At 39.3% G+C, this 26,136-nt stretch overlaps 1 protein-coding gene across 1 annotated transcript in view; it reads left to right on the top strand.

Moving 5' to 3' along the window:
- The window catches only part of BCKDHB (branched chain keto acid dehydrogenase E1 subunit beta), a 408,476-nt gene extending 383,128 nt beyond the window's left edge, over positions 1-25,348 (top strand). The window contains exon 11 of the mRNA XM_050971937.1: positions 25,339-25,348. The gene's annotated coding sequence lies outside the window, so the exon portion shown is untranslated. The remainder of the gene's footprint in view (positions 1-25,338) is intronic.
- The last annotated feature ends 788 nt before the right edge of the window (positions 25,349-26,136 follow it).

Raw genomic sequence — 26,136 nt, 5'->3', positions numbered from 1 at the left:
GTGTGAAGTTCTCTATACCAAAATAATCCTCTTTTTTTTTTTTTTCACTTCCATATGGACTTTGAACAATTCTTGCACTTATTTTTGTTTGCTTTTTACCAGCAGTAACATAATTTTTTTTATTGGTGACTTATTTTATTCTTTTAGTAGTCAGGCCAATAGAAGAGTGTGTGAGCACTTCTTGCAGACTCAGAATAATCAGAAGCTAAGATTAAGCAACAACATGTGAAGTAGAAACTTAATTGTGTAATTGATCATTCTGCTCAGCAATCTCTAGCTAATTGACAAAACCAATCGTTAAAAATTTGGCTACAAGTAGTAACTGTGCAAAGCAATTTATTAAGCTGGACAGGAAGTGAACTATGCACCCTGTATCTTGAAATCCAGAACAATTGTCTTCTTAAGGGAAGATACACAAGAAGGATAAGAGCAATAAACATAGGTAATTACCTGTGCACAGGTAACACTGCTATCACTTTTGTATAACACAGATAGCTCCAAAACAGCAGTCTATGAAAATAACTAGGAGAATATGAAAGGTCCTTGCATTTATTGCAAAATAAGTTGGAAGCCAGATGCTGCAGAACTGAAACTACAGTTTGCAATCACTAAGCTGCAATTTCTGGCTGATTTCTTTATTCAGGGACCATGTTGAGCCGATGCAACTATTTATTCTGATATTGTTTTATTTTATGGAACAGACAACAGGATGTACACAAGTGCCACAATGAAAATTTTATAAATTCAAAATTCCTCCTTTATTTACTTGTCTGTAATGAGTAGCTATTATACCACACATCTCTTAAAAAATATGTATAAGCCTTGATTTTTTTACTGCATTAGTATTACTGGAGTCAATAAACAGTTTTTTTAAAAGCTGCATTGTACTAAGGGAAATATTCTCATCACATGATCAAGCTATCTTTTAAACCATATTAAAAACTCAAATAAGAAGGGAAAAAATATAATACCCAAGCTTGATGGAATGTAATTATGCAATTTAATTAGCTTCAAAAAGTCTCATTTACTCATGCTCTTCAAGTCTTGCTCAATGCTTACAGGAATGCTCATTTTTCAGATTAGTCTCTCCAAGTGAGAGAGACATGCTCCATTTCAGAGCTGGCTGCTCTGATGATAAAATTTTTAGCTACACTCTTCACTTTTCTCTTGGAATAAAAAACATGAGGGATGTGACATGCAAAATGAGTTCAGCCCTGTAGAAAGTGCTGTAGAGACTCAATGCTACTAAGATCAATAGGAAGGAATACATGAAACATGGTGAAAATCCTTTCTTTTGACAATATTCTGGTCATGTAATTCACAGAGCAAGAAGATGGATGGGAAACTGAGAGAGATCAAAGACAGATTTAAAAAAAGAGTGTTACAGCTGTGAAATATTCTGCAATAAACAGAAAGCTTTGTTACAGGGTTGTGAAGCTACAGCTAATAGAAGTTCTAGCAGCTCTACAGAGATATGAAGGGGAAAGATGTTTTGACAGCAGTGTTCTCTGGTTGCTGAATGATTTACTATCCAGGAAACATTAGTCAAGTAATAGTTGAGCTGAAGTATTTTATATCATCTCAGAGGCAGAACAGCTCTGTTTGACACAAGCTCTTACGCAGTGTCATTTGCAAGCATTTTGTGGAACACCACAGGTTTACAGGCAGGAAGATTTCCTTGCCAAGAAGGATTTATTCAACACACACCTAACCCTTGTACGTCAGTCACTGCCTTGCACCGATCTCCTGCATTTTCTTTCACAATCTATTTAAAATGCTACTGCTGTTGGTCTATTTTGAAATGCTACCTGATAAAGCCAAAGTTTCACAAAAATCATGTACCTCAGTTTGGTTTATCATAAGGTTAAGAGGAAGGAAGAAGATGTTTCACTGTCCTTAAAGAGATGCTCATATTTGAAAAGCTGAAGCTTTGAAGCTGTTCCTTGGTTCTAAAACCTTTTAGCACAGGCATCTTGCAGAATGTTGCTACTTAGCTCAGCATCCCTCTTGGAAAATGACGCTTGAACAGCAAACAGAGTACTAAAAGCCAAATAGTTTCTCCTGCCTGCCAGAGCTGGCCACAAATAGCTGGCTCCACATGCCAGAATGACTGGGAGCCTGGAGCAGGCAGCCTGGACAGGGACACACTCACCTCTAGGGCCCAAAGAGCTTCCCCTGCCTGTGGACGGGGGCAGGAGGGAGAGAGGAGTGGGCTCAACTGGACTCTCAGGAGCCCACAAGATGTACTCAGAGGCAAAAATTGGCCTGTCTCAACCAGTGTCCTGACACTGGACCCTTCTGGTGGCAGGTGCATCTTGGCTTTGAAAATGATCAAGATAATTGCATTTGAAAAAGAATTTTAAAAAGGAGAGAAAGAGAACAAAATTTATACCTTTTCATTGGCAAATACAATCACCTAAATCAAACATTAGAAACCCAAAAATGTCTGGATGAAAAATTAGTCTATTGTGCAGCTCTGCTGTTTAATTAAGCCAAAATAAGGAAGCTAACTAAAAAAGAAAGCTGTAGGATTGGAAAAAAAGTGAAGGATGAAACAGGATTAAAAATACTATAGTCCTGTTCAAAAGTGCCTATGAATTGCATGTATTTTCTGGGAATGTTGTGACCTTACCAGCTACTTGATACTGCTACTTATATCTTCTCTACTGTCCCTGCAGAATGTTATTGCATAGGTTGCCTTTCCACAATAAAAATCTCTGATGCAGTGCATACCAGCAATAAGCAAATTTTTCATTGAGGGATACAATTTACAAGAGAAATAAGATGGCAAAAAGAAGAAGCTCCCTCTTTTTTTCCACAGGACATTGTTACTGATAAATGTTAACAGGGAAACATTTTAGGCAGAACTTTGGGCAAACTAACGGAAGGAAAATCCATTAGGGCTGATAAAAGTAAAATTTTGTACTCTTGGCTCAGAAATCTCACGGAGTGAAGATGAAAGAAATATGCTTTCCTGGTAATTTTTCACAGGTTTCAGCTATTGATCCTTGTGAGGGAAGGATGGTGAACTGAAAGATTTCCCCAAACCAGATACTGGAGTCTAGGTCCTTTTTCATGATTTGATATACATATTTATGTGTTCCCATGCACAGACATGGTTTAAATGTTAACTTTAAATGCCTGCAAAATTGAAAGGCAGTCCCTCAAAAAGTCACTGACACAAACTCAGCACCTTATTTTTGGAGGATATGCAGGTAGGCTATTATAATAGAAAGGAGATTATATGGAGGTGAGAAACCTCAGCTATGAAGCTGAGTGCTTCATGGGTCCTCCTTGTTGGGCTGCTCTAAAAAAGTCATGGATGGGTTTTACACACATAAGTAAAGTATGTGGTGAAAGTGGGCACATGTCAAAGTGGTGCAATACTGTACTCATCCTCAAACTGAAGATTTCCTTCATTTTTTAGGAGAGTTCCTCTCAATTTTGTATACACGCTTTGATTTTTTAAAACTTTGACTTCAGCTTTCTTCAAAGTGCAGCTACCCAGTGTCCACCATTATTTTTAAAAGTTCTTAACCACTATGCCCTGAGTGTGTAATCTTTTCTAATTTTCAGAAATGTTTTAAAACCTGAAAGTGTAACTTCTTGTAACTCTTATCCCAGAGGACAGGAGTTAAGATATTGAGGTACTAAATTTAGGGGAATATTTCAGTCATGTGTTTTAGAATGGCATTTGAGATAGATGAATTTTTGTTTTAAAGGCTAACCAAAAAATAAGTCTTCTGAGCTATGAGGACTTGGTTTGCAAACTTCCTTTGGATTTTTCCAGTTTTTCTGCTTTTTCCCTATCTTTTTATCATTTTATGACCTTTTCTTTGCTATAAAATAAAATAGAATGAATAATGCCAGGTATTAGTTTCCTGTATTGCCCACTCCAAAACAATAATTTTTCATTTCCTTCATTTTTTCCTTTGCTATTCTAACTTTTTTATGGATTAACAGGGGAAAAAGGGGAAAGAAAAAGTGGAAAAAAAGTTGAGTGTTTCCATTTTATTCTGTTCAGCTGGTTAAATAATAGTTGTAGGCATGACTTTAATATTTCATTTTTGAAACAGAGACCAAAAGCCTAAATATTTAAACTTTTCACAGAAAAAGAGCTCTGATCCAAAATATTTCACTTCATTGTTTCATGATGATCAACCTCTTCAAGCTTCTTCTTCTGTTGTGTGACCATGATTAGGGTTGTGCGCAATTCAATCCATTTTAATGCTCCTCTCACACTGTGCCTCCAGGCAAAGGCAGCTCTGCTGCATCTGACTGCTCTGTGGATGTGGAACAGGGCTGCAAGGAGGCACATTCCTCTCCTTGGGCATGGGGCCCTGGCTGGGATTTGCCTCCAAGGAGGGAGCTTGGCAATGCAGTTCCTGTGATGCACCACAGGGGTTAAGTCAGGAACGATGCAGTTGAGAGATGCGGTGTGCTGCAAGTCAGTGGAGATGGAAAGTGGAGTAGAAAACACCTGGATACTGCTTTTCTGAACTTGTGGGTAGATCCAGTGAAGAAATGGAAATTGAGACTCCCGAGCTGTTTTTGTGGGTGCAAAAGGAGAGGAAAGGTAATGGAAGTTGAGGAAGAAAAAAACTGGCATTCCTAAAAAAAAACCAAAACAAACAAAAGTGAATGCAACACTCTCTGTCATGAAATTGCTGGCATATAAAACTATCTGATGTTTCTTGTAATCAGCTTTGGCCACTCACACTTCTACCTCCAGGTCTCAGGTCAGGTACCAAAGCTGATCATTCCCTGCTTCTCCTTGAGCTCATCTTCATGTGCTCATGAGGACAGTGAGTGCCCTCAGAGCCATGCCACCCTTCTGGGTGTCAGGTAGCAAGATAAGAATCAACTTAATTTTGGGATCCATTTCTTTCGTCCTGATGGGGATATTTTCACCTATTTCGGGTTTGTAAGTTCTTTTAAATTGCAATATTGGAGGTTTTTTCCATTAAAATTTCAGACAGAAATTTCTCTATTGTTTGCTGACAATTAATTAACTTCATGGAGGTGGTAAACTTTTGTTGCTGGTTTGTTTTTTTGGTTTCTTGTTCTTTCTTAACTCCACTGATATTTGTATTTAGTTTCATTGAAACAGTACTTTTAAATTTAATGCAGCAATATGTTATTTGTTTGTAAACATTTCTGAGTTTAAAGAGGTTCATAAGTGACATAAAAACAGAGAGACAGGATGTTTGTAAATTTTTGGAGGAATATACTTAGTGAAACCTCAGACTGTAAAAATATGTGGGCCTTTTCTGAGATGGCTCATGTACTGCTGAGTACTTTCTCTTATATTTAATTTTGTGTTGAAATTTCCATTTCTTCTTGAAAATTAGTTTAAAGAATTCATCTGAATAATCACCTTTCCTTTGGTGTGAAAATGTATGTTACATTTTTGATGAAAGCTTAAACTTGATTAAATTTATTGTCCTGTTAAATGGTTGATTTTGTTTAGTAGAGTAGCTGAAGAAGGGAGGTCTGGAGTCCCAGTCACTCCAGATACAGTCCACAGGACTGATTAAATGTGGGAAGGTCTGACATCACACTGAGCCTTCACAAATGCTCTCTGTGCACTTTCCTGTGGTCTCATTGCTCTTTTGCACTAGTTTCTATTTGTTCTAATTATTCTAATAATTCATAAATACCAGAGCATAGACAGTACTGTGAAAAGTATCTCCCCTTCATTTTCTGCTTTTGCTTAGGTGTATTTGGACTTGGGACTGTTTGGAAAACTTCAGTGTATCTAGGATTAAGGAAGAAACTTGAAAATTTTGGATAAATATGTTTCCCTTATACATTACACACTGAGAAATTAGATCCCACCAACCTGGGTGAAGTTATTGTCTGAAACCTAAGGAGCAGCACATGACCCTTTGAAGAGTCCAACTCTGAGAAAAGAGATCTGGTTGTTTTGAGAAGGAAGACAATGTTTTTGCATAAAATTCTAGCTGGAGCAATACCCCTCCATGGCAAGTTCATTTACAAGCACTTAGTGCGCGGCATGACCTGCTCTACAAACTATGACAGTCTCAAGGCCTCTCCACTAATCTGATTATTTCTGATAATGAAAAACAATCTTGTCCTCAGCTGTGGAAAATATGTTTCTGTTTGCAAATTTTATTTTGTAAGACTGCCTTTCATTGCTTAAGGGTGTCAGCTACACTAGCCACGAAGTTTTGAGTACGAATAGTATGGCAGAATACTTTAAAATATCTAAATGTTAAAGTAACGGGATGATTCATAATTATCAACTTCATCTGCAATTTTTTTTTCCTTTACTTTTGCCTGCAATGAGTCATGAGTATGTCTGGATTGCTCTTCAGCCCTGAAGGAGTGAAATGTACTCCTAATGGACAACACAAGGGTCACACATACCACGTACATCCCCAAAAATAGAGCTCTCAGTCCTGTTGCTATGAAATTTCAGTCCTTCCAACAGCTTGCTTGTGCCAATTAGCTTTTTGCTCACTGAATAGTTCCATTCACCTCATCAGGGAGGTACGAGTGGCACAGGGAGCTACTCGTCGTGACGGCTCCAGGATGTGGTCCTCTCACAGGGATGGTGCCGTGCTCACAGGGTACTCTGTAGCCTCCTCAGGCTGACTTCCCTTACAGCTTCTTCTGGATCCTTGCAAAGGCTCCCTTGTATATTTGTGGTTAAATGTGTCTTCATTCATTACTGCGAGGTCTTTTCTTCCAAAGGGAAGATGTTGAACTGGAAATTATAAGGTTCTCAAATTCCACAGCCATGGCATCATTTTGAGCTTTAACTGTGGCTTGCGTAACTTCTCATATTTGCTCCTTGCCAGCTTCAAATGTAGGGAGTTCAAGAAGATTCCTTCTCTGAGCTGTGTTACACTGTTTCCATTAAGAAAAACAAATTTCAGGGCCACAGAGCTGTTATGACTCAGTTCATATCCTTAGGATCTTTATTTCACATAGCAAACATTTCCCAGTCTGATGTCTGAAAATCCTCTCTAATTAGTGCTCCTTCACAAACTAAGAGGAAAACTATTGTTAGGGTATTGTCTCATTTCATACACTTTTATTGATGCTACGTGGATGATCTGTAACCTTGTGTGCTTTTAAAAAGCAAGAAATATTCCTTTGTTATAACTAACAGGCATAACTTTCAGGGTAATGAGCACTTTGATGTCATGGAAGTCAATGCCCATAGGCTTGAAAGAACAAGCCATTCTCATTTGGGGAGAGTTGGGTGCATGGGCTGATTTAAGGTTTCTGTTACAGATGCTGCTCAGCAGCACAAGGTCTTATTACACGAGTGGACCTGAAAGACAGTACGTGTAGTTCCCATCTTACACTTCCTGACCAAGGAGGTGGGTGGCAGATGAATGTGGAGACATTGTGAAGAGAAATATCCAGATGTATTCATTAACAGCTTTTGAAAAGAGGTAGCAAAGAGCATCCATCTGCACCTTTTCTTCAGTGCTTTAAGTGAATATTTTTCTCAGCACTGTATGAGAGAGAGAGAGAAAGAGCAGCATGCAGGGCCATTGAACCAGCTCACAGTGAGGACAGCAAGCATCACACAAACAGCATCAGGAGGTACTTATTCAGAGCTGCTGCTAAAAGAGCAGTAACAGAAGTTGGCTCCCCTGGCAGAGAAGAATGAATGCCTGTTTGTATCCTAAAGCAGCTGTCAGACAGGAAAGTAGACAGCATGCTGTAAGCTTGCTTTGTTTCATTTTTGCAGCTACATAACGACAATAAAGAAGAAATTATGTCATCTTCAAAAATAGGCAAAAATAAAGAGAACAGAGCATCCAAATGTTTCTTCGAAGTAGTGAAATTTGGACATGTGGTTTTCAATTATTTATTCAAGTCTGTAGTGAGTGCTTAGAGTCTGCTGGTATTGTTTACTATCTAGTATGGTAGGATCCTACAGACTCAGTATTAAGAAACCCAGCTGCATTTATTTCTAATGTTTCTTATAGCCAGAATCCCAAAGGCATGCCAGGTTCTGCTTTACACAGACTCTATTGATCTAATATTTGTGCCACTGTAAACAAGGCTGGAGGAAAACCACCTCCAGAAATGACCACTGATTTCTATGCAGGTGAGCAAGCCCATATTGAAAGTTGCAGGTCTCCCATCTGAAACAACATGACAAATCCCATACCAGTGGCTCACACAGAAATAATGAGGGTTCTCAAATTATGGTTTAGTGAACAGCATACTAACATGAAAAATTTCTATTTGTTGAAGTACTCAGGTCTCTGAACTGGCTGGAAATGGGACTCCAGCAAATTCTTTGCTAGGGATTTCTAAGTGAAAGCCTAGTTTCAGGAAGATCAGTAAGGATTTTACTGTTGCCCATGGTTAGGTCAGTGCAGTATCCCTGGCAAAGTGGACACAGCTCAAGAGATCCTTTCTGTATCCTGATCACCTCAACAAGAGCATACCCAGACATTCTCTGAACTTCTTGAAATCCCCCATGAACAAGAATCTTACTGCCTGTAGAGTCACCTGGCCCTCAGTCCACTGACAGCACCAGCCCCTCCACGGCCCTAGGAGGGCACTGGGGTCATGGATGCTGTCTGCTGTCATGCCTGGCAAAGTTGAGTGATGCAGCTGGAGGAAGAAGAGTCAAACACTTCAAGGTACATCTCAGACCATGCTTAAGGACTCATTTGCCTTACTCTTGGATTCCAGCCTAAGGACAGCCAGAGAGGCAGTCCTGGGGCGCTCCAGCCGAAAAGGAATTTAAGCAAGCAGCTGTTTTGGCTTACAGCCTAGCATGAGGCTATTTCACAGAACACAGACGATGAAATCCATGAGTAATAGATTCTCATTTCAGTCAAACCTCATTTTCAGTCAAACCTCAAATCAGGTGTCTTCCTGACTTTACTGGTACCTTCAGAGGATACTTCAGAGTTCGGCCTTAGCAGCAGTGGGATTGAAACTTACTGAGCTGCTTTAAAAAAAAAGCAAATTGTTTTGGGTTTAGACAGTAAAGTCTGTTAGATTTTTTATTTTGAGACATCCAGATTACCAGTTCATTAATGAGCTGAAACGGCCATGTACAAGCAATCCTATTGATTTCATGAAGTGCTGTGCTTGTGCTGTCACTGAATAGATGTATGCCTCCTAGATGGAGCCAGAGACATTACTGCTGGTGCATAACATGGTCTTACAGCACAGTGAAAGCATATTTTTCAAATATGAACAAGTAGCACATTTAACTCATTTCTCAAGATCAAATATCTTGTCCTTTAGACGGTGATAAAGTAGCAATATTCACTTCCAGTAGATATATATCTAACAAGACAGTTCATCTTAGTGTGTTTTGCAATAGTCATTTGATAATGAAATGTTTTACTACCACAGAAATTTACTTGTAGTTGCATCTGTAAGTTATGTATTTTAGCTTTGCAGTCATGCTAAGTGGTGTTATAAATTATATGAAGTAGCAGACAGCCCTGTAAAAAGATGCATCAGCTGTATTACATATAGAATTAAACAATCTTCAAAAAATGCAGGAAAACATCCTCATTCCACAGAAATTAATGACAGACTTTCACAGGGTCACAGTGTCAATTTTTGCTTTCTTTTTATTTGAAATGAATATTTTTATACTTAAAAATGCCTTATTTTATTATTTTTTTAATTTGAATATGTGAGGGTCTACCTGCATATGTACATATTCATAATTTTATCTTTCCTGGACAGTGTTTTTCACATCTCCAAAATAAGTCAAAGTTGATTTATCTTCAGTAAAAGTACTCTTGTTCTAACTTTGCTCATTGACATGAAATGACTTAAAGGCAACAACTTAAAGTATTTAAAATAACTTAAAAAACTGTTTCTGTTACTTTAAATATTGTGATTCTTTCATTTCACAAGTACTCCAAATCCATTCACCAACTTAGTGAAGAATTTAGGAATAGTGAAATAATTAAAATAGTGGTAATTCAGAAAGCAGATGTCTGTGAGACATGTACAAGGAATATTGAAAGTATTTTATTTTCCCTTTTCAGTTCTGATTTGTAAGAAAAATTATTTAATTTCAAAGTAATTATTAAGAGAACTCTCTTTTCTGTGATGCTTCTGAAATCGATTCTCTGTTCAGGTTCTCCCACAATAGGAAGAATATTTACTAATGCTTTGAAAATTAACCTGACTTCTTGACTTTCATCTTTTTTGGTGTGCTGCTGTTCATTTTTCTGTGTTTCAGTTTCTCCTAAGATGTGACTATAGACAGTACCATTACTCCTATAAATAACCCCATCAACACATGAACAAACATGCCTAATTCACTAGTTGCTTCATTCTACAATGAAAGCATGGTAATTAATTAATATATTTTATTGTTGAGGAGTTATTGCAATCCATTTTTTTTCCCTAATTTTAGGTTTTAAAATTTTTTAATCAAGGGGAAGGCTCCTCGTCAGAAAATTTAGGCCTTGCAAACACAGGCTTAGTTATGCTTTTGCAGACCAGCTGAAAACAGTGCAGACTTTCCCAAGGTTTCAGACCACAGACTGTAAATTACCACTGAGGTGACTATCAAGAAGCAATTAACATCAGATGTGTGATATAATGTGTCCAGAAATTATTTCAATAAAATAAATCAAGGTCAGTTCCTAAATAATTCAAGATCATTTAGGAGAGCCACAGTAATCAAATAACCTGAGCAAAACAAAGAATGTCCATGTTCCCTTTTTCTACAGACAGAAAAACCCGAAAAACAATCCTCCCCATTAAATTAGGTGTAGGGAAAAGCAAATGAATTTTTCTGAGTCAAACTGTCAGCCTTGAATATAAAACTCACCAAATTCAGCTTTTATCTGTACAGCCTGCAAGGCATTAATTCATAATCTGTATGAAATGAGTGATCCCAGAGAAGTGAATGATTGGTAATTAGAGTTCATTTCTTAAATGGCAAATTATCTGGAAAGTTTCCAAAAAAAAAGAAGCAGGAATTTGGAGTAATTTTTCTGATACTTCAAGCGCAATAGCTCACATGATGTTTTGGAGAGCAAGTCACACACTTCTTTTGGGTGCATAACAAGGAGAATTAATGCAATTTTTTAGACCACCATACAGCCCATCATGAAATGGAAAGTAATAAGAAAACATTAAAAATCTCAATATTTGGTATAAATGCAATAGGTATGGAGTGCAGCCATTAAGTATAGGAATAAGGAAATATATACAGATGAAGGGTGGCCAAGTTTTCTGAGCAAGCAGGCATCAGAAAGCACTTTTTAAACTGGAAAGGCACAAATATTCACTGAACTATTGGCTTGAAACTACTTCCATATGTGCCTCCAAGCACAGAACAAAATGCGGGTCCCAGCACTTCTGCCTTGTTTGCTCCTTACGAACAGACACCAGAGGTCAATCAATAAAGTTTTCCTAATGTTCACAAAAAAGAAATTCATTAGATGCCTGCATTTGGTGAGGATTCCTGGAACAAATGTGTTCCATGACGCAGGCATCTTTTGAGTCTCTGGTTAACAGAAATTTTATATAACACTGTATTTTCAGGCTGGGGCCAGGAGATCACAGCTGGACAGCACCAGTTCCTAGCTCTGTGAAAGAACTAACATTTGTGAAATTCCCTTTCCTGGAAAGACAAGTCCTCAAAATAGCTGTGTCTGACTTGGAAAATAGAATTTCATGGCTCCTTAAAAGGCATTTAAAGAGATTATACTCCAAATTAATCAGAAGAGAAAGGTCCATTTTTAGGATTGGAATGCAGAACCAGAAATGGGGTGCAATTCTCTTTAAGATTAGAAACAGAGATTAGTAGCCAGATACTGGTTTTCAAATTGCCAGAGGAAGCTTAAAACTGAATCTGTTCTTACTCCTAAGAGAGTCGTGGTGAGCGGGAGTTGCTGAATGAATCATGCTCTTCATGATGACTCAGAGACTTTGAAAGAGGCCCAGTTTTTAAATGGATATTGGGATTTGGGGGTCTTAATAAATAAGGGCTTGTTTTTAATATACAGATAGTTTTGTTACGCCAAAGTTAGTAAAGAGTTTTCCTTGTGGCTTAATGCAGCATGTTACTGTACATGCAGGAGTACATTTTGTACAGTACTATGCAATAAGGCATATGGGATTTATCCCTGCTGATTTCTAATGTATATTTTCTATTAATTGTCTTCATTTTTAATGATCTATATGGTCAAATGAAACAGCAAAGTTGTCTCTGAACATCAACACAGAGGGAAGGATTGGAGCTGAGAAAGAACAGAGAGGAAAGATAGTATGGGGGTGGAAGAGCTTCTGGAAACTTGCATGCTGATGGCACAGTATGTAAAATTCTTACTGTGTTTGCATTCTGGACCTAATTCCTGACTTAGTTTACTTTCCTGTTAGCTGCAGAGTGCCAGCTCATTGCTGCTGCTGCTGCTGCTGCTACTGTGATCTACTGCCACCTCCACATGCTGTGTACACGCACCCCTAAACAAGATTATTGCCCTGTGCAGTTTGGTAAACACCTTTTCAGTTATCTTTAAAAGAGCACTTAAGAATAAGATGAATTACAGCTTCCAGGGGCAACATATGTATGTTTGAAGTCACCCTGCTGGGTTTTATTACATTGGTATCTCTGTGCAGTGCACAGAAGACAGTGCACAACACTTTAGGTCAGACTGTGAAAGGACATTCAGAGGAGTTTAAATTTATACTTTCCAGATGGAAATTTTGAATTTCAAGGGGACAATTTGGATTTGACTATTCCCCACTATAAACTCACACGTGGTTTTTTAATTAGCCCGTGTCCCAAACTGGACAACATGTAGTTTCTACTTCCTTTTCTAGAAGTTACCAAAACTTTAAATCAACTGAAATTGGTTCATCCCACAAATCTTTGTTGTTGAAACTCAGAACAAAAAATAGCAAAAAAATGGGAAAAATGTTGATACTAGTAATTAATAGTCAAAAATCATCCCAAATTAGCCTTGGTATTAACAACTTTGTATGGGCTGCAGAGGGAATCGTCACAAAATATTGCTTCAGACTAGATAACATCCTTGGAGTGTCCCTACAAATGATGAAGAAGATAGATGAAATCTATCTGCAGGAGCACCTTCTCTTATGACTAGAAGAGACATCTGTGACTATATTCCTACATGTTTACATTAAATGTAATCATAGTTTCATATTTTTTTCAAAAAACCCACTGCCATTCTTTCCTTATTATGTTGGTATTCAATAACATATAGGGCTACTCAAACCCCCAGCTCTGGTGAGATCATGCAACAGAACTAATCATGAAGAGCTGGCCAGTTCAGACTGCTTTTTGAGTATAATTATTTGTACCAAGTCAGTGTCAGGAACACTAAACAAGCCTATGTCATTCACACTAGGAACAATGAACGATCCTGCATCAATGCACATGTGCTGCATGCAGTTATAATTTCTAAAAGAGATACATGTACTGGACAATGGTCTCACATTTGCAGGTGATTCTTACCTTGGGGATAGGATGGTCTGTCTCCACTGTGTCTTGGTTTGAAAAGACAGGCATCTGCTGAGGAAGGCAGGAGCCTCCCCTGAAATGGAAAATGTAAACTGCCTCCCTCTGACTTGTTATTTTGAAATTAAGGGGCTCTCAGGCAAAGATTTGGGAATAGGAATAACAGTTCTTTATTAGGGAAGGAAATGAAAGTAAAACAAAAAATGCAGTAATACAGACCGACACAGACAGAGTCAGAATACAGCCTGACACCCTGTTGGTCAGGGTGTTGGCAGAAGTCCTGATTAAATGGTGGCTGCAGTCCTCCTGGAGTGACAGGTGTGGTTCTGTGGAAGCAGCCATCCTGTAGAAGGTGTAGTCTTCCTCTAAAGCTCCAGTGGTGGTTTAGATGGACCCAGGCCTCCTCTGGGAATCCAGTGGGAAAAGACTGCTCTGGTGTTCCAAATCTCAGATTATATCCAGGTAGGAATGCTTGGCTCCTCCCTCTAGGTGGAGCTTCTCACAGTGGGAGATGTAATTTTATCAGTCATGCAGTGAGACTCAGTGGCCCATTAACAGAAGAAATCTCCCCCAGAGGGAGGATTGGTTGTGAAAGAGATAAAGAAAACTGCCCAATTAACAGAAGACAACTGTCCCACCTCTAACTGACAGGAATAGAATACACACCCCCATTTCCAACCTGTGACGCTCTGAAGTTTTATAACCCTCAGTAAACTCAGATTTGCTTCCCTCCTGAAACAAGCAGAGACAGTGCCCACACCAGTGCAAAACCCAGCACCACAACTTGTCACAAGAGGGAATGCACTTGCACAGTAGCTTTTACAAGCTAAAAGCGATTGGATGGGCCAGTGAACACATTCTTTTGCTGCACAGTCTTACATACTCGGTGAGGTGAAAAGGGCCCTGATCAGGGCCAAGCTTCCTTCAGTAGGTACCTTTTTCCCTTGGAACAATTTATTTTTCTTACCCCTGAGCCAAGCCTGGATATCTATCTGAGATTTCAAATGTCCAGAAACCTGGATAGACCCAAGATCCTTTTACAGGGTAAACACTTGTCTGTGGGCAGTGAACCCCCCATGACAGCACTGCAGCACAATCTGTGCACCTCTGAAGAAAGCAGGACCCACTGGGTGCCACCACCCATCACACAGTTGTGCAACTTTGTCCAGGATGAATAGCCTCCCTCTTCCTCTGGTTGACTGAAATATGGCACTGTAAAAGGAAGATCTCAAAAGTGGTCTGTGCTGACCAGGGAAGGGGATTTTCAGCTGCATGGAGACTGGGATAACATTTTTTCCTTCCACAGGAACAGCACTGAAAAGTAACCCCACTTTCACAATGCAAAATTTAAGTCTGAAGTGTTTCTTTTCCCTGTTTGAAATAGTAATTCCAGCTTTGTAAAGAAAAAAATCAGGTCAAATCCCCGTGGTTATTATGTTACATATGATTCAACTGTCTTTCAGCCAACAGCCTATGTATTTGCAGAAGTCTCATCACCCTGGGAAATCAAACTCACCCTGGGAAATCAAACTCAGTCCCAAAAGGCAAATCCTGGATGTTTTTAAAATCTAAAAGGGACATATACTTGAAAGAATTTGTACATCAGTAACAAAAGCTGTGTTAGGATGGCTTTGTGTCATTTCCTTTGCAGTCTTTGGTAGGACTTATTCTTTTTAAGGTTAATTTTAAATTTTGACAAGAGAAACAGAACCAATAGCTTATAATATACAAATCTTCACTTTATCCTTTTGTTTTATAAGCTGTTCTTGAATCGGTCTTTTCAATACCTTTGCATGCCACTTAAGGAATTCAGAACTGTGTGACAATTCCACAAACTCACAAGGTTTAGTTTCTGTTTCCAGTTCTGTCGAATACATTGCTCAGTTACAAATCATGAATTGCAATGTGTTTGGCATAATTTAATAATAATTTTTATTAAATATCTATGTTTTCCATACCTAGTTCTTTCAGTTTATATGTGTTCAGTCATGTAAATTTTTATTGGCTACAATTTAAATGGAAAATATATGAGGCACAAGAGATTTGAAAGTCAAACCAAAGTAATTAAAGAACAGTCAAGTTTTAATTTTAGCAGTCCCTGACATATAATTAACATTTTATAAGGAAAGCTGGGGCTCACAGAGTGGATGCAATTTATTGTACAGGTGTGCAATATTTTACTTACATTTGTATACTAATATTACACTGGAATCAGTGCCTTCAGTCAGGTTTTCATTTGTGCATTCCTAATATTCACGAGTCCTTCAGAATGGATTTTCATTAAGTTTTGTTAGTATGCCAGTATCACAACGTGGAAAATGGCAGAGAAGGAGTTGGGTGTCCTGATCCACTGTGCCCGTGGGCAGGCCCCAGATCTCTGCATTGCACTGCTGGGCACACAGAAATCTCCAGCCCCAAGAAGATGCACACAGGGCATTCCTCCACAGCCATTCCACTTTGTCCCCCCTCTAGGCTCATCTCAGCTGCCCACACCAGGCTCTGCACTGAGCTGAGCTGAGCAGGACCCAGGGACTGAGGCAATGAGAAGGCAGAGATTACTGGAGGGAGCCGGCATGCAAGCAAAGGCTCCAGCTGAATCCTCCTAGACACAGCCTCCAGGCACAGCCTGGAGCAAATTAATCAGCCATCCATTAATCCATCTATTGGACACCAACATCCATATGCCCAGAAAAGACAATAAATCCAAACAGTTCCAGATTTGGCTGCTCATAGTAGCTCTTCCAGTCACTCTGCTGGAGCTGCTGTGGATGTAAGCTAGAAATGAAATGAACAGACGCATTCATGCTTAGACAGAACGCACCAGGGAGGCACACCACAGATAAACAACGAGAGGAATCTCCTGCCTTGTAAATAGCTTGAAGTGCTTTCAATTTAGTCAAAGGACTCAAAGGCATACTTGTGATGGGGCTTCTTTGTGGAGAGGTTTGTTTCTGTTTCTCAGCCCAGAACCAACAACAGTGGTTTGGGTTTTCACCCATCTCGTTTATTTGGTCTAATGATGGAAAGATTTCTTACAAAGGAAAATCTTGAATAACAGTTTAGCAAGCCTTGAGCCTAATTATTTTTTCTTAAAGAAAATCCATCATTTAAAGACTCCTAAAGCTAATGTGTGATGCAGTGATCCCTCATGTGTCTCCCCAGATAAAATCGGTGCAAGAAGCACAAGGATGGCTTTGCACAACATTGACATGTCACCTAGGTTCTAAGGAGTGGGTAAAAAGGAGGGAAAAGAGGGAAATTTGAACTAAATTGTACTAAATATATAATTATAATAAAAAATTAATTATGGTAAATGTATATTCAATTAATATGGGTGCTGAGGAGCTGCAGACACTCCATCCTTTTATGTCTCCCTGCGGGAGCACAGCCGCAGCATACTGTTCCACAGCCAGCTGCATGGGAAAGGAGCTGTTATCCAAAACTACACAGTGCACACGAGTGCACAATTCACGCACCACTGAGAAACACTTCTAGCAGTATGCAGACATATGTACTCTGTTCTGGCAGAGCTGACCCAAGTGCCTGCAGCAAGCCTGGAAACTGGGAGGAGGTTTTCGATTTTTTGGAAAAGAATACATAATTTCCATAGCACTGAATGGTACAAAACTAGCTTCAGCAGGAAAGGTTATTTAAATAATGGAGAATTCCAGACAGTGAACTGTAATAAATAAACTACTGGCAAAATGTGGTCTATCATGAAGATTTTCATGGACCTCCTTCCCTTTCCCAAGTGCGCTGTAATGGGCATCTCAGACTATCAGAGCAAGGTTGAATCTGTAAACATCTCCTATTCTTTTGGGCAAGATGTTTAGCACAGCTAACTCCTCACTGATGTAGTAATTTGTTCAGATCAGCCAAGTCACCTTGCCAAGAAAAAGCAGCTGCTTCAGAACATTTTCAGAATACTAAAACCCACACCAAATGAATACAAATGTAAAAACAGGTAAACAACTTTGAACCTGAGGTGAAATGCTATTAAACTTATGTTCATTCTTCCAGTGACAGTAAAATCCAGATTTTAACCCCAAACAGGATGCCTCTCCTTTGTGCAGACAACTATATCTCATTCAGAGGGAACTGATGAGGTGAACGAAGTGGTAATCAGCCCCCTGTGGACATTTTCCTGAGGACCCAGAAACATTTGTTATTATTTGGTCAGACAGAAAGAACCACCTAGCTCAGTTCAGTCTCTGATTTTGTCAATATGCGATTCACAGTGAAAAGTAAAATCAAGGCGTGTCATGGTGCTTCCTTTTCCCTATCCAATCTTTTCACAGCGTGCTCTTTAGAGATTCCTTGGGTCGGAGCAGCTTTGTTCTTAATGGCCCTTCATGGATTGCACCTTCCTGGATCAAATAGGCATAATTGCATTATGACTGTACTTTGCACTTACCTTCTCCACGCAAGTGAATCTGATGGAGGTCATATAGTCCTTCTGACACCAATGGACTGACTGATGGAGCTCTACTCTTCATATTCTAAGTGAATTATGTTGACTTTTCAAGAGGTCTGAACAAGGAAATTTCTCTTTGATGCACCCTTCATGCCCCAGTTTGAATGTAGAGATGGAATACTTTTAGTATGTGCCATAGCATTTATTTCATCTGTGTGAATCCTACTGCCACCTGTATTTAATGTACATTTGTGTCTGCAATGACCTCATGTAGTGAAACAGCTTTTCAGGCTAAATTCCAATAAGTCAGCCAAGAGTAGTTTTCTTCCTTGTTTCCACTATTTTTGAGGTGTAAACTATTTTCTTGCAAGTGTGGAATAGAGTGGGACTGTCTGTTCAAATCTACCAAACATTTTATTAATCAGTTTATAACACTCAGCTCAGTCTTTCCAGCTTTAAATCCAAATTGCAAAACTGGATTGCTGGGTGAAAGTCCTGAAATAGTGATGACCAAAACATCAGTACTAATATACTAACACTAGAGATCTCAGGCTATCTGCTAGCTGATGACACATTTCTCACAATTTTCTCCTATTCTCAGGGACCAGAGCTCATTTATAAAAAGGCAGCAGCATTTGAAAATTACAATAAATGCTTCTTTATATGGAATATCCTTTTGGATCCAAGAACTATCACTAGTAGAAGAGAAACAAATTTCTCTATCCAAAATGTTCTGGAAGGAGCCTGAACCTGTGATATCTTTACAGCCATCCACTGGCTTTTACTAAACACTGATGCTTTCTACTCCTGGTCTGGAGAGGCCTCTTCAGAGTCCATGTTATTCGAGAGGAGGATCAAAATTTAAGTTAGTCTGGATTTAACTAGGGTAATGCATGATTTCCATTTTTAGTTTGAAATTACAGATCCAGTTCTTCTGTTCTATCACTGTGCAAAGGAGCAGGCAGTACACTCCCTCTCCAAAAGGGAGTACCAGTGATAGACCATGACACCTGTTGCTCCCCTCCCCTATCTGATAGACAGCAGCTTCTTCTGCTCTCTGTCCTCAGCATGTCACCAGATTGCTGACTGAAATGTTTCAGGCATCTCTGAAATCCTGGCTGGTTTCCCACAATGTTTTACAGATTGTTTCTGGCACCTCCACTTTTATTTATGGAAAGGAGAGAGAGTAATCATTTTGCTGGAAGGTGAAATTTTGATAGACAGGGAAGGTATGTTTCACACACATGCAGCAGATATTTCAAACACATCAGAGGTCAGCGCTACATGGCCTTGTAGATGAAAAATGGAAGCAACAAAATTGACCATTGTGACAATATGAGGTTACCTGTTATTCATCTAGCAGGCTCACCATTTCTCCTGGTGTCTGTTCTTAAAATATTAAAATAATCAGCATGGCAAGACATGAAGCAGTTGAACAAGCTGGTCTTCAAGAAAAATCAAACCTTGTTCACAAGCCAAAACTTGATCTCACACATTTTAGGTAAAAACTGTTTAGTAAAAGAGCCAGATCCATGGTGCTCTTTAGTCAAAGTCAATTTATTTTTGTTTATTTTGTTGTGGGAGTTGTAGTTTCTGAGATTTGAATGAAACAGACTAATCTTTAAAGTGTTTCAAAACAAATGTTTGGGCAGTGTCTTCACCGACCTACACTTTTTTCCCTGCACTTATTTCTCTACTACTTCTCTCTCCTAGTATGTATGCTGCCCTTCTGCAAGGCAGACAGCAATGTGAGGGGATTCCCAGTGTTCAGATTCCTGTTCAAGGAAACCCATACTCCAAGAGCAAAATGCTGAGCTAGTTTTCTCAATTTACAGTTGTGAAAAATATTCCCAGTTTCAGTTTCAACCTTGCTCAAGGGATTCTGTCTGCCTGTAAGATGGTTGGAATTTGCATACGCATCAATTAGCATATCTACATACTTAATTTTTTATTTTTCCTCTTAGTCATATAAGCAATTCAATCCATAACTTTAAAATCCACCTACATGGAATTCATTGTAAGGTTTATTGCTTCTTTTTACTTAAAAAGTACAAAATATTTCCTGTCTTTTGTCTCTAGAGTTATAAAACCCCCAAAAGGGCTTCCAGTGTTCACCTGAAGCACTCAGTTCTGGAGACCCATTTATAACATTCTCATCCCTTTTACTTGAGTGCCCAAAGGAAAAGCATCTCAGCATTGCCCAGCCTGGTGTCTCCAGAGTGAAATGGGGACATGCATCTCTGCCTTGTGGCTAAGCACGCTGCAAATCACATTTATATTTCAATGTAAATTCAGTCTTAGGTTCCTGCTGAATATACACTCTGATGATAGTTCTGGCATCCTCCTGAGTATCTTTTTCACTCTTTTGGGCTATAGCTAGTGCAGGGAAACACAAGCAGATCTGTGAAACAAAAAAATCAGGGTAAGAGTGCCTGCTGTGCATGCTGCACATTGGAGGGTATTCCTATTTGGCTCTACTACAGTCCCACGGACACAGAAACTATCAGCAACTGATGCACATTGCGTGCACTTCTGGAGAACATCTTCCAGCTTGGTATAAAAGCATGAAATCAAGTTCATGTGCTCTGACACAGCTCACAAACCAAGACATAGAAAATAGGCATGTTAGAGACACTTGGCTTGAAATGCACTTCTGATTAGAGGAAGGACACTAATGTAGGCCTCCCCTTAGGCAGCTGAGATGTCTAGGGTTGCACCATCTTTCTCTAGTTAGTGGAATGGAGATATTTTCGAGGGCAGTTGAGATCTTGGAAAGACTGAACAGCAATTCTAAGAGGCCTCTTTCTTTCTCAGTAAATGGGCAGAATTGACTGCTTCAGAAAGTCAGCTGAAACTCAGCATGATGTCAAAGACATTCCTCCGACTTGGAGATGAGATTTTATAAAAGAGTAAAAATAAGAGGATAAGACAGCAGGATAGATCTTTCAATGCAGAATTGATGCTAACAGTCTGCTTTATCAAACTGCCCTGTAGGACTCTACTCTTGAAGAATAGTTCTCTGCCAGGATCACAGAATCTCATCTGCTTACAGCTGCAGTTCTCTTTGGAGAGATTTAGAAGTCAATAGAGAAATGAAAGGACACCCATGACACCAGATATAAATAATGAGCTGTGTAAATAAAATATTTGTCTTCCTTCTTTGAGTGAAGTTCCAAAAAGTGGACCCTTGCTGTTAGCAAAAATTGAGAAGCGTCAGCAACTCTATTAGCAGGTCCCTTTGTTTGGTGATTTCTTTTTTTAAATGGAAACATTTTGAGACCATAAATTGTTTAAGAAACAGTAGGAAAGATTTTTGGGTTTTGAACAATGCAGTCAATTCAGCCAAACATAGCTAATGTAGTATAGAGACCACAACTGGAAAAAACTGTTAGTCATGCATCACTTAGCCTTGTTTTCAGCCTGAACATCACTAGACAGTGAAACCACCTAAATTAATCTAAGGGGTAAGCTAAAAACAGGCATTCAGATTGTATCTTGAAACAGGACTCAAAGTTTAGGACCCATCTGTCAGGGTCTGGGCTGTACCTGAAACAGTCAGGCACTGGAGCCCAGCAATCCACCTGCACTTCATGTGACAAAAGTCTGCTGTGCACAGTAGGATCATTTTTAGACATCACATAGTCTGTGTGCTCCATCTGTCCTTGCAAAGAATGGCATACCTGAGACATGGAGGTAGACATTTCTTAATGAAGTGGTACAGGAGGGAGCAGGATAAAACACTGAGACCCTGTGACAGCACTCCGTAGCTTTCCAAATGGTCTCTAAATTCCTGGAATAGTCCAGGGAGAAAGGCCCATGAAACATGTGTCAGCAGTTAGGTATGTTGGTATCCTCAGACACATGATAAAAACTGAGTTCAGCAGGAGAATATTTTTTTTTCACCTTCTCATTAGCGTACCCCACTTGTTATCTTCATTACATTTCCTCTCCATGTCCTGATATTGCCCTCTCATTTATTGCCACAGTCCAAGTTCCCAATGAGTCCATGGTCTGCTGAGGACCAGAGTTACAGTGTCAATGTTCAGTCTGAACAGCCCTATCTGTGAAGCCTAAGAAGCTGAAGCGGAGGAGGGCTTCAGAAAATCATCTCCTCCTAAACCTTTCTTTGGTATACCACCTCTTGTCATCACATGCCTCAGTATAAATGTTCAATTTTCTTTCAGGTCCTGTCTCCAGAACTCATCCATTCATCTCCCTTCCCTAGTTCAGTTTCTGCCCAAACCCAAACTTAAAGCACTCCAACTCACTTCCTGAAAGCACTCAAACTCTCTAGCCTCTTTATAACACTTTATTTTGGATATCAACACCAGCTAAGCCTTTCTGCTGCCTCTCAAAAATCCCTACCTGCCTCATTTTGCACTAAATAATGTGTGTCGTGACAAATTATGCTCTTCCTGGACCCTCCATTTGTGCTGGGAAAAACATAGATGGTATCACTAACTACTTCTTGCTGATGAAGCAGACTGCTTCAGAAGAACTGGATGCTGGGTTTTAAAACACTACATGTGCAATTTAGGTGTCTAAAAAGCAGGGCATTCAAAGATCATAAAAACATATATTTGTTCTATGGATGTGCAGAAGAGGTGATCTGTGTACCTAGAGACCTTTAGCATCTAATTTTAGATACCTGAATAGACAGTAGAAATTTGCAAAGGTCAACAAAGTCAAAAATGGCTAAGTGGATGCTCACATCAGTCCAGGAGGAAACCTAATTTGACCAGATGAATCATAGCCAGTGAGTCAGAAGCAGAGCAGCAGCAGAAGGAACCAATTCACAGTTTGCATCTTCACAAACTCCATAAAAGTATCCCAGATATTTGTCTACTGTTCAGATGTTCTCTACCAAAAATTGTGTGGTTGTGAAGAGATGTTCAAGGGATGAGGGGAAAAAGCATTGTTTTCTGTGGCTAATGCTGGAGCCAGAAATCAGAGGTGGAGAAAAACTACACAGAGTGCTGAAAATAAAGGGGAAAAAAAAAACAAACCCAAAAACTTGAAAGTGTGGCAGTTTGACTTTCAGGCTTTTACTTGCCATAGTTTAAAAATACAATAGCTGTGCAGTGTGTGAAAGTGAAAAAAACCAAAAAACTACATAAGATAGATTTTATAGCCACTTTTAAGAGTCTTAGTAGTGTATTTTTAACTTGATAATTTAACTTGCCAGCCTCCCCATGATACTTGTAAAAATAAAAGAATACACTCCTTATTTTAGCCAAAAGTACTATAAAAGCAAAATCCAAGGAATGTATTGAATTAGAATGTTAGACTACAATAATGAGTGAACTTGATTGCATTTCCATCTCACAAAGCACTTCACATTTGCTACTAATATGCTAAAACTTGTGCCAGTCAAAATAAACTTGACTATCACAGCAAGAGAAAATTGTCAAAACACACAACTCAATTCCTCTCTCACTCATATTAATTTTATGCTGGAATAATTTCTTTTTTCTTTTTTTCCCCCAGAGATATTCTTGACATGACAGCTAATGAGCAAAAGAGACTATTTGGATAGTTCTTCTTGAAAACTTTTTGGTTATCACTCTTAGACAATCCATAAGGATCCTGAAGGAAGTACCCAGATGAACAAACTAGGAAAAATATGTAAAGCAGACGAATCTTGGGAGAGTTCCATATGCCTACTAAACCCACTCCAATCCTACTAGATCCACTCCATTTCTAATGCTTTGCTTTTTGCCTGGAGTCCATGAGCCATTATCTTTCCCACTGGTCAGATAATCACAGATCACTCCAAGCACAAAGAAAAAAATTAAAGTCTGTAGCATGAGCTCATGGATGCTTTTTTTTTTGGCTTGAAGAGACAAAACCAGAACTGGTTAGTCTTCTCACTCACTCACTTAATAAGAAAAATGAGAGCACAGTGTGGTCTCCCTTTCAAAAATGCGTGTGTGACTTTTAGTGTTATCCTGCTAGCACTAACTGCAGTCTCTTGTCCATTCAGACACCAGCAGGTATTTTTGTGCTGCCTGGCTAGTCACCCACACCCCATCCTTTCCACCTTTTGGTACTGCTGTCCTTTCAGTGCCGGCATTCCTTCCACTGGCAGACTTCTGGCAAGACCTGAGGCGTACAGCTGGTTACACATCAATCACACATCAGTCACAGTATTAACTCATTCTTGCACTGGCTCCAGCCCACTTTTACACCTCCCCTTTGCAGCAGTTATATGTTACTTTTACCAACATTTTCTTCTTAACCAGAGTTATGCTGTCCCGGGGGACTAGAACATTCTTTACCACATTCCTTACCCCTGAAAACACACTGATCCAGTTATAGCTTCATAACTTCAGTTATGGCTTTTCCCACCAGATTATAACACACCTTTGTGCAGGAAACAACATGAAATTTTCAGAAAAAAAAGATTGCATTCAAATTAACTGATCAGATAAGCTAAAATATATGGGCTCTGACAGTGTGACACCAGATGACAAAGAGCTTCAAAACCTGACATCAGCCTGAGGGACTAGCTAAAGATAACAAAAAAGTGTGGTCATCTTGGACCACTCCTAAAAATGCTGTGCTCAACAAATGGCAACTCAGCCAAGAGATTAGCAAACAATTGCCACAGTCAACAGTCTGCAGAGAGCCACAGTAACATGCTGACAGCATTTCCTACCATGGGCCTCAGGGAGCAGGATGCTCTGCAGCAGAGTCAGTCCATGGGAAAGCTGGCACTGGGCAGCACCCTCATATCAAAACAGGTTGGGTGCTCACAGCTTGCTAATGTTGAGAAACATTTAGACAATGCCCTCTGAAAAATTATTTTCATTTTGTGGGACTGTTTTTGCAAAGAGGCTTTCTTCTCTTTATAACAATTATGGGAAAAAGATTCACAGGTTTCTGACAGCTTTCATTGTCAATCTCTATTTTTTAATTACAACTTTGTTTTTTGTACTTTGCTTGAATTAGCTTTTTTGCTTTCTTATTCCCACACATCATTGAGATACAAAACTCTCCACTGACAAGTGATGAACCTCAGAAATAGCAGGATGTGTTGAGGAGGGAATTCAGGTAATACAGACAGTTTCAATTTCTCTTTTTGCCTTGAAGATTACATATCTGAACAGGAAGGAACTGGTAACTGAAACTGATTTTGTCATAAATGAGGTCTAAAGGGGAAGGCAAACACAATTACATGGTATGCAAGTTTCATCTTTTATAAACATAACTGCCTCTTGTGCTGGAGAGGAGTTATTTTTCCACGGCAAATGGAAAAGGGTGTCTGACTTTGTTTTTTGTATGAAACGCCGTGCCATGAAACGGGCAGACGTTGCACAAGTTAGTGGTTTCTCTAATCAATCTCCACTGGGTTTTTCAAAGCACCTAGACATCTTCCCTGCCTGCTAGCAAACTGAAAGGTGCTAGGCTCTTCCTTCTATGACAAAATAACAACTTTCACTCATTTTCAATGTCCCAGAGAGAAGAACTGGTAATAAAGCAAATTTGCTCCCAACAAGGTATTTTTATTGTGTCTCCCATCATACTATACAGCACCTTTTAGGAAAATGCTGTTTCACTGTGATTTGAGTAGGGAGGGAGCAGTGTGAGAGTGCTAACAAGTCTGCTAAGAGAAGCACTTGCACATTTATTTCGTTTTTCTGGGTCAAATCACATTCACAAAGTAAAAAGTGAAGCAAGAAGATTGGGACTGACAGACAATAACTGACTCTTTTTGGGTGGGAGATATGGGCAAAGGACAGTGAGCTTCTCACAATACAGTGAAAGCTGAGCCAGGGATAGACATTCTGGCCCTCAGCAATGGTTCTCATCCTCCTCTGCCTCGGGGTTTGAGCACTAACCTGCAGGAGGACAGGTAGTGTCAACATGCTGCAGAGACACAACAGTATCACAGTGAATGGTCTCATTCACTGGTGGAAAAGTTAAGTTTTCCTCTGTGCTTCTCCCTGCCATTGTTGGACTCTCATATGTTAGTGGTTTTGTTTGTTTGGCTTGAGTCATTCACACAGTTTACACTTTGTTGTCCTTTACAAAGTAGTTTCTTTGAAATGCATTAGCAGAATGGTTTCAATATTCAGATTGTTGTTTCTCACTGAGTAGGTGGCCATGCCTATATCTGGCTTCACTCTCCAGGGAACTTTGGAAAGGAATGCTCAAGGTACTGGGACTTGAGAGAGCACAACACACTTTCCCCCCTCCCCTTGCTTCAGAAACTCAACAGGTCAAAAAACACCAGCAGAATCAGGACAGCTGAAGG

Source organism: Serinus canaria, chromosome 3, assembly GCF_022539315.1.
Source record: "Serinus canaria isolate serCan28SL12 chromosome 3, serCan2020, whole genome shotgun sequence".
NCBI classification, from domain to species: Eukaryota; Metazoa; Chordata; class Aves; order Passeriformes; family Fringillidae; genus Serinus; species Serinus canaria.
The sequence above is the reverse complement of the archived record's forward strand: the minus strand, read 5'-3'. Positions and strand labels throughout refer to the sequence as shown.